Here is a 14,651-nt window from a genome sequence, read left to right on the forward strand (position 1 = left end):
GTTATGAGATGGACTGAGGTGGTATTGTACCATTTGTGTTCAAGTCACTGTTAGTTTGCTTAATAAGGACCCCAAAATGCAAGAGTATTTATGCTGGTATATTGTTATAATTGTTCTTTTTCATTATTATTAGTTTGTTTTAATCTCTTAATGGGCCTAATTTATAAATTAAACTTTATCAAAGGTGTGTATGTATAGATAAAACACAGTATATATACAGTTCAGTACTATCTATGATTTCAGACATCCACTGGGGGTCTTAGAACATATCCCCTGTGCAGATGAAAGGACTGTTTCATTCAGTTTTCATATTACCAACTCATTATATTATTATATGGAAAATATCATCTGTTTTTATAATATTCTTTGCTTACAATTTGTGGAAAATGCTCTTGTTCCGTGAATTGTCCCCATGCAATCTAATGGGATTATGGATTTTTCTCCATCACAGGATAGCAGAATCAGATATTGGAAAGCATAACTGTGTAATGCTGTGCTCATCTGGCCTTAAATCACACAGATGTGGATCTTCACAACTGTATACTTGTAAGCATAAACTTTGGAATTAAAGCAACTGAATTTGGAGTCTGTTCAGGTAATTTTAAATTTCATAAAACGGAAATAATATTTTGATTGAAAAAGTTTTAAAATAAATTACATAATTTGTCCCAATAATGAAAAAAGTTTTCAAAATCAGTTATTGAAATGTAATATGCACACCACTAAGTACAGATATCATTGCTGTCGTGTCTTGCTTTTCTTACTCAACATCATATTTGTGGCATTCAGTCTTTCTTAAAGTTTCACAGTATGCAAGTGTGTTTATATGAAATATCAGTAATAGGCAATCCCATAGAGACAGAAAGTGGAATAGTGGTTGCTAATGCCTAAGGGAAGGTTGGAATAGAAAGTGACTGTTTATTGTTAACGGTCTCTTTTTGGGATGATGGAAACTTCCTAAATTTCAGTAGTGATAGTCATAACTCTGAATATACTAAAAGTAACTGACTTATGCACATTAAATGGATGAAATGTATGCTGTATACATGACATCTTAATAAAGCTATTTTTTAAAAACTCCTGGATTTATATTTGGGACTGAATGTGATATCTAAAGTAGTGTTTAAATATAAGATTTCTTTATAACACTGACTTTTCTAATCAATATCAGGCTGTGTCCTTCAATATATTAGGTTTTCTTTAATTTCTATCAGATTTGAGGGGATTGAAGTCATATAGAAATACAGGTATTTCACATTCATACTTTTGTAAATGGCGCTTATTTTTCAATTTTCTTTAATATGTTTTGTTGTTGTAAATAGAAATATAATTGACGTCTGCATGATGATTGTACATCCAGTTACTTCACTAATTTTATGTGTTAAATCTCACATCAAGTATAGATTTTTCTGGGTTTTCCATTTAAACAGCTGTTTAATATACAAATTGTAATACTTTTCTTTTTATTTCCAGGTGCTAAGAATTTTTTTCTGATATATTTTCACTGGTTAGGGATTCATTTCTGATGCTGAATAGAAGAAACAAAAAAAGTTCTGTGTATATTATATGTGTCATTTTCTGTTTGGAGAAAATATATCAACATTTTATTTATGCTTATGAATTTTTTATTATACCTTTCTCATTTTAAAGCAGTTTTATCATATTCCTGTTTTTCTAATAGTTTTTATCAATTGATGTCACATTTCTATCATTTTTTATCAATTGAAATGATACATCTTTTCTCTGTATAATGTTTATTAAGTAAATTACCTTCATTTCTTTCAAATGTTAGAAAAGTATTGTGTTTCTGAAACAAGACCCTATTTATCATACTGCACTGCCCCTTTAAAAATAAATCAGTGCATATATTATAGTTAGAGTAAGATTTGTTTCTTCATCTAGGTTCAAAAGAGATTCAACTGTGTTTTTACAAACTGTGTACATGAGAAATTTTGCTATCAAAGCTATCCTGGGAAGCTTTCCTCTTTCTCTATAACCTAGAAGCATTTGTGTAAGGGTAGTTTTATTTTTAAACGTTATTATTCACTAGTGGTTCCATCTAACTTATAAATTATGTTTTGTAGGAAAGTTTGTATAACAAACTCAATTTCTTTAATATGTAGAGTTTACTCTGGTTTTTGTTTCTTTTATTGTGTTTTGGTAATTTGTATTTTCTAGGAATTTTATTTTGTAGGATATTAAATGTATTCCTGATAGAGTTTAATATCTGGTATCTGTAAAAACGACAACGGTTTCCCCATGTTTAATCTAGAAATAAAATGTTGATGTTTTCTAGAACTCTTTCTATGGTAGGCTCATCAATTTTTAAAAGGTCTTTTCAATAAAAATACCTTTGGCCTCGTTGAGCTTCTCTCCCGTAATTGTGTTCTTGTTATGATTTTTTACTGTTTATTCTTTGTGTTTTTCTACTTTACTTATATTTAATTTCCGTTTTTCTGCTTTTAATCTCATTTGATGAGTTCTCAGATAATTCAATTCTACTTTCATATTTTACTCTCTCTCTATATATATATATATTTAAGGCAATTAGTTTTTCACAAGAGAGAATTTGCTCTATTTTCTTTGTAATTCATATTAAAATGTGACCATCCATTGTGATAATGTCTTTGGCCCATATGTTATTTAGAAATGTATTACTGAGTTAAAATTATACAGGTTTCCTAATTTTTAGTTATTGACCTCTATATTAGATAAACTGTATAAAGCATTTTCTGTGAAGCTGGAAATATTCTGCGTTTCTGTGTGAATGTGGCTAGTGTGAGAAATTGATTTTATTTTCTATTAATTAATTTTATATTTGAATAGTTACATTTCAAGTGTCCATTGACCAATGTAGGCTAGTGATACTGCATTGAAATCATAGTTTAATATTTTTATATTAATATGCTTGGAAACATGAGATTATAGTGTACTTTTGGAAAATTTCCATGTGAACTCAAAAACAGAAGTATCCTGTTAGTATATACTGTCTGTACAAGTGTGTGTGAGTTTGGGCATATAGGTGATAGTTAATAGTGTAGTTCAAAACCTTTTAAAGATTCACTGGTGTGGCTGTTTGTGTGACAAGCTGTGAGAGAGAAGTGTTAAAACCTCATTTTTTATTGTTAACTTGTTCACTTCTTTCAATTCTATGTTGAACTTGCATTATCAGATACATACACATTATTTTTAAAATATTATAATGATGTAGTAAATAAAATTATTATTATGAAACATGCATCTTTATTTTCAATAATGACTTTTTCTCTTATTTTATGACTTTACGTTAACAATAGCAGTTTTCTACTGGTTTGTATTGCATGATATATTTTTTCATCTCTTCATTTTAATTTTTCTTTATACTTAAAGGAGTGTCTTACAACAGCAGTTTTGTTAGAATAAACATTCTTTGTTTTTAATATAAAAATAATTTTCTATATTAATATAAATTTCTATATTTAATATAAAAATAATTATATTTACCATAAGTATTAAATTTTCAAATATGATTATTATGTATTTTATTTGTATGTCCATAATTATATAATTAATCATAATTATTATCTAATTTAGATTGAACATTGCCAGGCTTTTAAACTCTTAGCTTTTTATTGCTTTATCTTTTCACTAGAAATATTTTATTGTTTAAATATTTCTACTAACAAACTGCCAATTTGTTAATTTAATATGCTTCGAATATTCTTTCATTAGTGCCCTGCATTTTACAGGGCACAACAAATTAATGCTTTTACCCCTTCTTAGACAATGAAAAGATCTAACTATCCTTCCTATGGTTTAAATATTTGTGTCTTCTTAAAATTTATATTGAGACTTAATCCCTATCTTGCTGGTTTTAAGAGGTAGGGCCTTTGGGGAACTAATTAAGTCAGCAGGGCTTTGCCGTAATGATTTGATTAGTGCCTCACAAAAAGGCTGTTAGGAACTAGTATTCGCCCCATTTTCCCTTCTGCCATGTGAGGACGTAGCAACATGGTGCCATCTTGGAAGCAGAAAGCAGCCCTCATCAGACACCAAATCTGCTGACACCTTGATCTTAGACTTTCTTGCCTTGAGAACTGTGAGAAATAGATTTTCATTGCTTATAAATTGTTCGATCTATGGAATTTTGTTATTGCAGCAAAAATGGACTAAGACTACCCTCTCCTTTTATTTACTGATTATCCTATATTTGCTTTCTGAATTCTGATATAAAAATATATTTAAAGTTTGAAACATTGTCATCAATATTTTATTCATTTACTATTTAGGTAGGTATATCCACATAATTTCTTTTGAAATACATCATCTTTAGAATATATTTAAATTTTATTTTCTTTTCTTCTAGGGAATAGCAACTAATTCTCTCCATTTAAAAACACTTCTTGAAGATGAAGTCGTTCGCTATCTTATTTAAGAATATTTTCACTTATTATTGACTTCCAATTAATCCATAACTCTTAAGACACTAGGTATAGCCATTATTAACCATAGTCACAGTAATATATATTTTGATTCTATATCTATATATGTACTATATATTTATATCATATAGAGTAAATTTTGATTACTCCTATTATTTTCAGTGACTTTGTTGCCTTTTTATATTATTATTATGTGTTTGAATAAGCATAGATTCCATTAAAGTTAAATGCTGGAAGAGTAAAAAAACACATTTTGTTACATATAACAAGGATATGATATACAGTTATGTGACCGAAAAAATAATGTTTTGGTCGACAATGCACCACATATATGATGGTGGTTCCATAAAATTATAATGGAGCTGAAAAATTCCTATATCCTAGTGATACTGTAGCTGTTGTCATAGGACAGCTCGTTATTCACATGTTTGTGGTGATACTAGTTGTAAACAAACCCACTGAGCTGCCACTCATGTAAACATATAGCATATACAATTTTGTACAGTGCATAGTACTTAATAATAAACAACTATGTTACTAGCTTTATGTATTTAGTGTACTACACTTTTTTTAACTTTTAGGTTCAGGAGTACATGTGTAGCTTTGTTGTGTAGGTAAACTTCTGTCATGGGGGTTGGTGGTACAAATTATTTTATCACCCAGGTATTAAGCCGGATACCCATTAGATCTTTTTCCTGATCCTCTCCCTCCACTCTCCCTCCACCCTCTGATAGGCCCTAGTGCATGTTGTTCGCCTCTATGTGTCCATGTATTCTCATCGTTTAGCTCCCGCTTATAAGTGAGAACATACGGCATTTGATTGTCTGTTCCTGCATTAGTTTGCTAAGGAAAATAGCTTACAGCTCCATCCATGTTCCTGCAAAGGATGTGATTTCATTCCTTTTTGTGATCACATAGTATTGCATGGTGCATATGTACCACATTTTCTTTATCCAGTCTATTACTGATGGGCATTTAGGTTGATTCCAAGTCTTTGCTATTGTGAATTACACTACATTTTTTATTCTTATTTTAGAGTGTGCTCCTCCTACTTATAAAAAATAGTTAACTACAAAATGGGCTTAGGCAGGTCCTTCAGGTGGTATTCCAGAAGAAGGCATTGTTATCATAGGAGATGACAGCTCTTTGAGAGTTATCGCCCCTGAAGACCTTCCAGTGGGACAGGATGTGGCGATGGAAGAGAGTGATATTGATCATCTTGACTCCATGCAGGCCTAATGTGTGTGTTTGTGTCTTAGTTTTTAACAAAAACATTAAAGAGGAAGAAAAAAGTGAGAATAAAAATTTTTTATATAGGAAAGAGTTTACAGAATAATCATATAAAAATATATTTGTAGAGTTGCACAGTGTGTGTTTTTAGCTCTTTTATTACAAAGGAGTCAAAAAGTTTATAAAGTAAAAAGTTAGAGTAAGTTATTTAATATTATTGAAGAAAAGATTATTATAAATCTAGTGTTGTCTAAGTATATAGTGTTTTGAAAGTGTCTAGTAGTGCACAATACTGTCCTAGGCCTTCACATTCCACTCAACGCTCACTGACCCACCTAGGGAAACTCCCAGTTCTACAAGCTCCATTAAGTGCGCTACACAGGTGTACCATTTTTTATCTTTTATATTGTGTTTTTACTGTACCTTTTCTATGTTGAGATATGTTTAAATAAACACATACTTACCATTGTGCTACATTTGTCTACAGTATTCAATAGAGTAGCATGCTGTACAGGTTTGTAGCCGAGGAGCTGTAAGTTACACCAGATAGCCCATGTGTATAGTAGGCTATACCATCCAAGTTTGTATAAGCACACTCTATGATATTCACACAATGACAAAATTGCCTCGTGACCCATTAATCAGAATGTATACCCATCATTAAGTTGCACGTGACTGTATAATGCTATTTAATTAAAAACAATAAGTGGGTGTTTGCAGGAATAGTATACATCGGTACCTCAAATTTAAAAAGAGAACATTAGTGAATGTTACATTGTTTGGCATCTTTGTGAAAGATTTTGTTGTTTTAATTCTATAATGTGACAAAAAATTACTTAGTTTATAAAAATGAAATAAGTATGTAAATGTAAATAAATGTATTTCTAATAAAAACACCCAACATGCATATAAGCATATATCAGGTTATTTAGAATTATAATTATGAAAATACACTAAATTATAATTAATAGAAATATATACATAGCTAGCAAACAAACATAGTATTTCAGATTCACAGTTTTACAAATGGCATCCTTATTTTAAAAATTTCTTTAGTAATTGTTGCTATAAATAGAAATACAATTGAAATTTGCAAGTTGATTGTTATATCCAGTTACTTCACTGAATTTTTTTGTATTAAATTTATCATGTTAGGTGTAATTTTTCAGGTTTTCTATATTAACAGGTATTTTATCTCTAAATAATCCCACTTTTATCTTTTCTTTCCAATTGCAATATTTTCTCTATTTCTTTTCTATAACTTAAAAAATTATGAGTACATAATAGTGTACCTATTTATGGCATATACATGCTATTTTGATACAAGCATACAATGTGTAATGATCAAATCAAGTAATTAGGATACACATCACCTCAAAAATTTGTCATTTCTTTGTGTTGGGAACATCTGAAATCTACTCCCCTAGTTATTTTGAAATATACAATAAATTATTATTAAATATAGCTGCCTTATTGTGCTACCATTGTGCTACCTTTCTTCATACCCCTGACACTATCCTTCCCAGCTCTGGTAGCCATCCTTCTACCCTCTACCTCCTTGAGATCAATTGTATTAGTTCCCACATATGAGTGAGAACATGTAATATTTACCTTTTTGTGCCTGGCTCATTTCACTTAACATGATGTCCTCCAGTTCCAACCATGTTGTTGCAAATTACAAGGATTTTATTTTTTTATGGAATAATAATGTTCCATTATATATGTGATCTATCTGTACCACATTTTCTTAAGCCATTCATCCACTGATGAATACTTAGCTTGATCCCACATCTTAGCTATTGTGGATAGCACTGCAATAAACATGGTAGTGCAGATCTATCTTTGATAACCTGGTTTCCTTTCTTTTGAATATATACCCAGCAGTAGGTTTGCTGGATCATATGGTAGTTCTATTTTTTGCATTTTGAGGAATCTCCATACTGTTTTCCATAACGACTGTACTAATTTACTTTCCCACCAACAGTATACGAGGGTTCCCTTTTCTCCACACCCTCATCAGCATCCATTATTGCCTTTTTGATAATAGCCATTCTAACTGGGGAGAGATGACATTTCATTGTAGTTTTTATTTGCATTTCTCTGATGATTAGTGATGTTGCGCCCTTTTTCATATACCTAATAGCTATTTGTATGTCTTCCTTTGAAAAACGTGTATTCAGATCTTTCACTCATTTTTAAATCTAGTTATTTGGTTTCTTGTTACTAAGTTATTTGAGTTCATTATATATTCTGGTTATTAATCTCGTCAGTAGAATAGCTTAAAATTATTTTCTCCCATTATGTAGGCTGTATTTTCACTCTATTGATTGTTTCCTTTGCTGTGCCACAGCATTTTAGCTTGATGTAATGCTATTTGTCCATTTTTGCTTTTGTTGCCTGTGCTTTTGAGGTCTTACTCAATAATTTTCTGCCCAGACCAATGTCTAAAGCATTTCTCCAGTATTTTTTTTCTAGCAGTTTTATAGTTTCAGATCTTATATCTAAGTCTTTAATTCATTTTAGTTTGGTTTTGTATATGGTGAGAGATAGGAGTTTAATTCTTCTGCATATGAATATGCAGTTTTCCCAGCATTATTTTTTGAGGGGACTATCTTTTTTTCCAATGTATGTTCCTGGCACCTCTGTCAAAAGTGAGTTGTCTGTAAACTCATGGATTTATTTCTGGATTCATTGGTCTATATGTCTGTTTTAATACCAGCACCATGTTGTTTTGGTTGCTATAGCTTTGCGGTCTATTCAGGTGTGACGCCTCCAGCTTTGATATTTTGCTCAGAATTGCTTTGGCTATGCTGGGTGTTTTGTGGTTCCATATGAATTTGAGGATTGCTTTTACTATTTCTGTGAAGAATGTCAGTGGCATTTCGATACAGATTGCATTGAATCTGAACTAGCTAAGGTTTTATTTTGAATGTTGAATAGAAGCCACAGAAAGGTTATATGTATATCATATGTATCATTTCCTATTTTAGGTAAAAAGATTGCAACATTTCATCCATATTTACAAAGTTTGTTTTTATTATACCTTTCTCATATTGAAGCAGTTTTATCATATTCCTGTTTTTCTAATAGATTTTGTTATCAATTGTAACATTTTTATTGTTTTGGCATCAATTGGAATGATTCGTGTTTTCTCTGCATAACGTTTATAAAGTAAACTATTTCGCTTCTCTCAAATGCTAAACCAGTCTGAAATAAACCATACTGGTCATTCTGCATTGCCTGTTTAAGTTTATTAATGCACAGGAGATTACACTGTGTTTTTATTTATAGTTATGTACATGAGAGGCTTTGCTCTTAAGGATATATTGGGAAGCATTTCTCTTTTTCTGTAACCTAGAAGACTGTGTACGGGTACTGTTTTACTTTAAAATGTAATTATTCACTAGTGATGCCATCTGAGTTTGTAGAATGTTTTTGTAGGAAAGTTTATGTAGGAAAGTCAATTTCTTCAGCACATATAGACATTTCACCCATATTTACAAAGTGTATGCTTATGGAGGTTACTAAGATTTCGGTTTGTTGTATTGCAATTTGGTAATTTGCATTTTCAAGAATTTTCTATCTCTTATGGCTATAAAAGTATTCATAATATGATTTCATTATCTGTTTCATACCTGTAAAAATCACAATGGTTTTCCCTTAATCTATAAAAATATTTGTGCCTTCTCATATTCTTTAATAGTCTTTTATCAATTTTATTAAGTCCTTTCAATAAAAATACCTTCAGCCCCATTGACCCTCTCTACTGTAATTTTGCTCTTTGTCATGATTTTTTTTACTGTTTGTTGTTTTATTCCTACCACTTTACTTCTATTTAATTTCAGTTAATTTCATATTTCTGCTTTTATTCAGACAATTCAGTATCTGCAATTTTGTTGTAATGTATGCATTTAAGGCAATCCATTTTTCCCAAGAAAATATTTTGCTCTATTTTCCTTATAATTGATGTAAAAATTGTGAACATTTATTGTGATAATTTATTTGGCCTTTAGTTTATTTATAATTATATTTACTGAATATAAAACCATATAAAGTTTCTAAAGTTTTGATTATTGACTTCTGTGTTAGTAAACTGTAGTTAGAACATTTTCTGTGAGGCTAGAAATGTTCTTCATTTCTGTGTAAATGTAGCTAGTGTAACTAATAAACTTATGTTTAATGTTATTTACTTCTAATTAGTTAATATTAAACTTGAATTGGTACATTTTAACTGTCCACTGGCCAACTTTGGCTAGTGCTACTGTACTTAGAGCAAACTTCTAAATTTTATATTAAAATGCATAGGCTTATGAAAATATAGTGTAGCTTAAAAAATTAGTATTCCAAATTAGTATACAGTTTATATGTGTGTGTATACACAGGTGTGTTGGCTAATTGCATAGTTTAAATCTCTCTATAGTCAGTGATGTATCTGTTTGTGTGATGAGATGTGAAAGAGAAGTGATTAAATCCCTAATTTTATTATTTCCTCATTTATTTCTTTCAATTCTATATTGTGTATTATTAGGTACGCACAAATTATTTTAAAATTACTAATGGTATATAGAGAAATATATCACTATGAATATGCTTCTTCATTTCTAACAACAATTTCTGTTTTATCTTATTACAGTATATTAAAGTAGTTTTCTACCAGTTTGTGTTGCATGGTATATTTTTTCCATTTTTCATTTTCATATTTTTTATGTTTATGTTAAAGGAGTATCTTTATGAGTATCTCATAAAGACAGCAAACCACTATTTTTAAATACAAGCACTTTGTAACAAATCAAAATCATTCCATATGTATTTGTTAAATTTTAAAATAATTATTATTTATATTTTTAATTGTATGTATAAATATGTAAATATAATATATTTATTTAATATAATATTTCATTTCAATTTAACACTTCCAATTTTTGAACTCTCTTTTTCTTAACTTTTATATTAAGCTCTGGGTACATATGCAGTTTTGTTATATAGGTAAGCACGTATCACAGGGGTTTGTTGAACAGACTATTTTGTCACCCAGGTATGAACCCTAGTACCCATTAATTACTTTTCCTGATCCCTTCCTTCTCCCACCCTCTACCCTCAGGTAGGCCACAGTGTCTGTTATTTACCTCAATGTGCCCATGTGTTCTCATCATTTAGCTCCACTTATAAGTGAGAACATGCAGTATTTGGTTTTCTGTGTCTGTGTTAATTAGCTTAGAATAATGGCCTTCCGCTGCATCCATGTTGCTGCAAAGGACATAATCTTGTTCTTTTTTTATGAGCACCTAGTCTTTCAGGGTGTATATGTATCCTTGATGGGCATTTAGGTTGATTCCACGTCTTTGCTATTATGAAGTGCTGTGATGAACACGCAAGTGCACGTGTCTTTTTGGGGATATACCTAGTAGTAAGACTGGTTGATCAAATGATAGTTCTAAGTTCATTGAGAAATCTCCCAATGGCCTTCCTCAGTGGCTGGACTAATTTACATTCATACCAACAGTGTGTAAGCATTCCCTTTTCTCCAAAGACTTGCCAACATCAGTTGTCTTTGACATTTTAGTAATAGTCCTTCTGACTGGTGTTAGATGGAATCTCATTTCGACTTTGATTTGCATTTCTCTGATAGTGATGTGGAGCACTTTTTCATATATTTGTTGGCCGCTTGTATATCTTCTTTTGAGAAGTGTCTGTTATGTCTTTTGCCTATTTTAATGGGATTTAATTGTTTAAGTTCCTCATAGATTCTGGATATTGGACCTTTGTCAGGTGCATAGTTTGCAAATATTTTTCCCATTCTGTTGGTTTTCTGTTTATTGGAGTTTAAAGTTTCTTTTGCTGTGCAGAAGTTGAGCTTATTTTGTATATGGTATGAGGTATAGATCAAAATATTTTGTGTGTGCATATTGATAGCCAAGTGTTTAAACGTTTGTTAAAAAGATTATACTTTCTCCACTGAATGCGTTTCCATCTTTCTTGAACTATTCTACATTCCATATATTTGTGGATACATTTTTGCACTTAATCTATTTGATTAATCTAGGTATCTATTTATCTGCTAGTTCCACATCTTGTGAAAATTGAGAGAAAGCTACAGAGATTTCCCATGGTCCTCACTCACGCACTACCTCTCCCATTATCAGTATCCCCCACCAGCATGGTATATTTGTTACGAATGAAACATCATTGTTACCCAAAGACCATAGTTTATGTTAAGTTTCACTCAGTGTTGTACACTTTATGGGTTTGGCCAAGTATATAATGATAGTGACGTGTCTATCATCATAGATCATACAGAATAATTGCATTCCCCTGAAAATCTTCTGTACTCTGCCCGCTAATCCTTTCCTCCTTCAAACACATGGCAGTCATTGATCTTTGTACTGTCTCCATAGTTGTTACTTTTCCAGAATGTCATATAGTTGAAATCATACAGTATGTTACATCTGAGACATTACATCTTAATCATATCATATATCTCAACCATTTTGAGTGAACAGGTCAGTAGTGTTAACTATATTCACATTTTACAACAGATTTATAGAATTTGTTCATTTTGCAAAACTGAAACTCTACACACATTAGACAACTCCCCTTTTTGGCCCTAGCAATCAGCATTCTACTGTAGAGGACTACGTGCTCGCAAACCAGACGTTCCTGATAAGTCCTGCTCTTGCAAAGGAAGCAGGGCGTTCCTTCCCTGTAAACAGGGAGGACAAAGGAGCCAGCTGCAAACAGCAGACCCTGGGGGCTTGTTTATGTGTAAACATCTTGAAAATCCAGAAAGTCAGGGAAAGGTCCGAAAAACAACAATGTGTCTTGTGACTTGGCAACATTCCACAAACGACTGTATAAAATAAAGCAGAGTGTGCCATTCGAGGTGGCCGCCATGTTTGTCTTGTCTTGTGTTGTCTTGTGTGTTCATTCCTTTGTTTAGGAAACACACGGACCTCAGCATTCTACTTTCTGTTTCTATGAGTTTGACTACTTTAGATATCTCATATAAATAAAGCATGCAGTATTTGTTTTTTTGTGCCTGGCTTATTTAACTTAGCATAATGTCCTTAAGATTTATCCATGTTGCAGCATGCAACAAGACTTTCTTTTTTAAAATAAAATATATTATCCTTTTTAAAAATGTTTAAACAACTTTATTGAGGTATGATTGACATACAAAAAGCTGTACATATTTAATGCATACAACTTGATGACATTAGAGATAAGTACATAACCATGAAACCACCACAATAATCTGTGTCATATCTGTATCTCTAAAAGTTTCCTTCCACCCTCTTTATTTATTATTATTTTTTGTGATACAAACACTTATCATAAGATCTACCCTCTTAGCCAAATCTTTAGTATACAACATCGTTAACTACAAGTTCTGTGTAGTAAAACAGATCTCTAGACCTTGTTCATCTTGTATAACTGAAAGTTTGTACGCTTTGACTAACCCTCCCCTGTTTTTCCCTCTCCCAGCCCCTGACAACCACCTTTCTACTCCCTGCTTCTATGAATTTTCTATTATTTTACTCAGCATAATATCCTTCAGGTTCATCCATGTTGTTGCAATAGGGTTTTCTTCTTTTTAATGGCAGAATTGTATTCCATTTTGTATACATGCCACATTTTCTTTATCCACCAATTCATCAATGGGCATGTATGTTGCTTCTATGTTTTAACTATTGCAATGAACATGGGAGTGCAGATATCTGCTCAAGATCCTGATTTCAACTCCTTTGGCTCTACAGAAGTAAGATTGTTGGTTCATATGTCAACTCATTTTTAAATTTTTGAGGAACCTCCATAATGTTTTTCATAGTGACTGTACCATTTTACATTCTCATTAACAGTGCACAAGGGCTCAAATTTCTTCACGACCTAACCAACAGTTGTTATTTTCTGCTTTTTTCATAGCAGCCATGCTAATGGGTATGAAGTGATGTTTAACAGTGGTTTTGATTTATGTTTCCTAATGATAGTGATGTTGAGCATCTTTTCATATGCTTGTCGGACATTTGTATATCTTCTTTGGAGAAATATCTATTTGAATCCTTTGTCCATTTTGAAATAGGGTTATTTGGGTTTTGTCATTGGATTACATAAGTTCTTAATATATTCTGGATATTAATCCCTTATTAGATACATGATTTTGTTGCTTCTATCATTTGCTGTGCAAACATTTTAAAGTTTGATGTAATCCCATTTGCCTATTTTTTGCTTTTGTTGCCTGTGATTTGGGTGTTATATCAAGAAATGAGTGCTAAATCCAATTTCATGAAGATTTCTTTACATGTTTTCTTCTAGAAGTTTTATAGTTTTGAATCTTATCATTAAGTCCTCAATACATTATGAGTTAATATTTGTAGATGATGTAATGTAAGGGTTTGACTTCACTCTTTTGCATATGTCTAACCAGTTTTTTCAACACTATTTCTGGAAGATACTGCCCTTTTCCCACTGAATGGTCTTGGCACTCTTGTTGGAAATCACTAGTCTATATGTGCCAACATTTATTTCTGGATGTATTAAGTTGTTGTTTCTATAGAGAGCAAGTGCCTGGGATATGCTATTCCTCTATCTTGTTGATGTTGCCTTCTTCCAATCTAGAATAGTATTCAGGGCAAATGTGGGCTCTGTGGAAGGTAATGTGGTCTAAATGCTCCTGGTGGTGGGGGATACGTTGACCATTCTCTGATTTTCGCACTGACTCAAGTCATCTCATAATCAATCCTACCTGTTCCACAAGATTATATCAGAGTCCTTGTCTTAAAATCCTCTTCAGTCATTTGATTATGATGTTTTGAGATGGAGATTTCTACATGCTGATTCTATTAGTAGTTAGTTTACTTAGCATCTTGGATGTATACATTTTTTAAAAAGCAAATTTGAAAAGTTTTTAAGTCAGTTTTGTCTTAATATTATTTTTCTACATCTTTCTGTATTCTCTTTTTCTCTTGGATGAATATTTTCCGTTAATCTATCCCAAAGTTGATG

This window comes from Macaca mulatta, chromosome 11, assembly GCF_049350105.2.
Source record: "Macaca mulatta isolate MMU2019108-1 chromosome 11, T2T-MMU8v2.0, whole genome shotgun sequence".
NCBI classification, from domain to species: Eukaryota; Metazoa; Chordata; class Mammalia; order Primates; family Cercopithecidae; genus Macaca; species Macaca mulatta.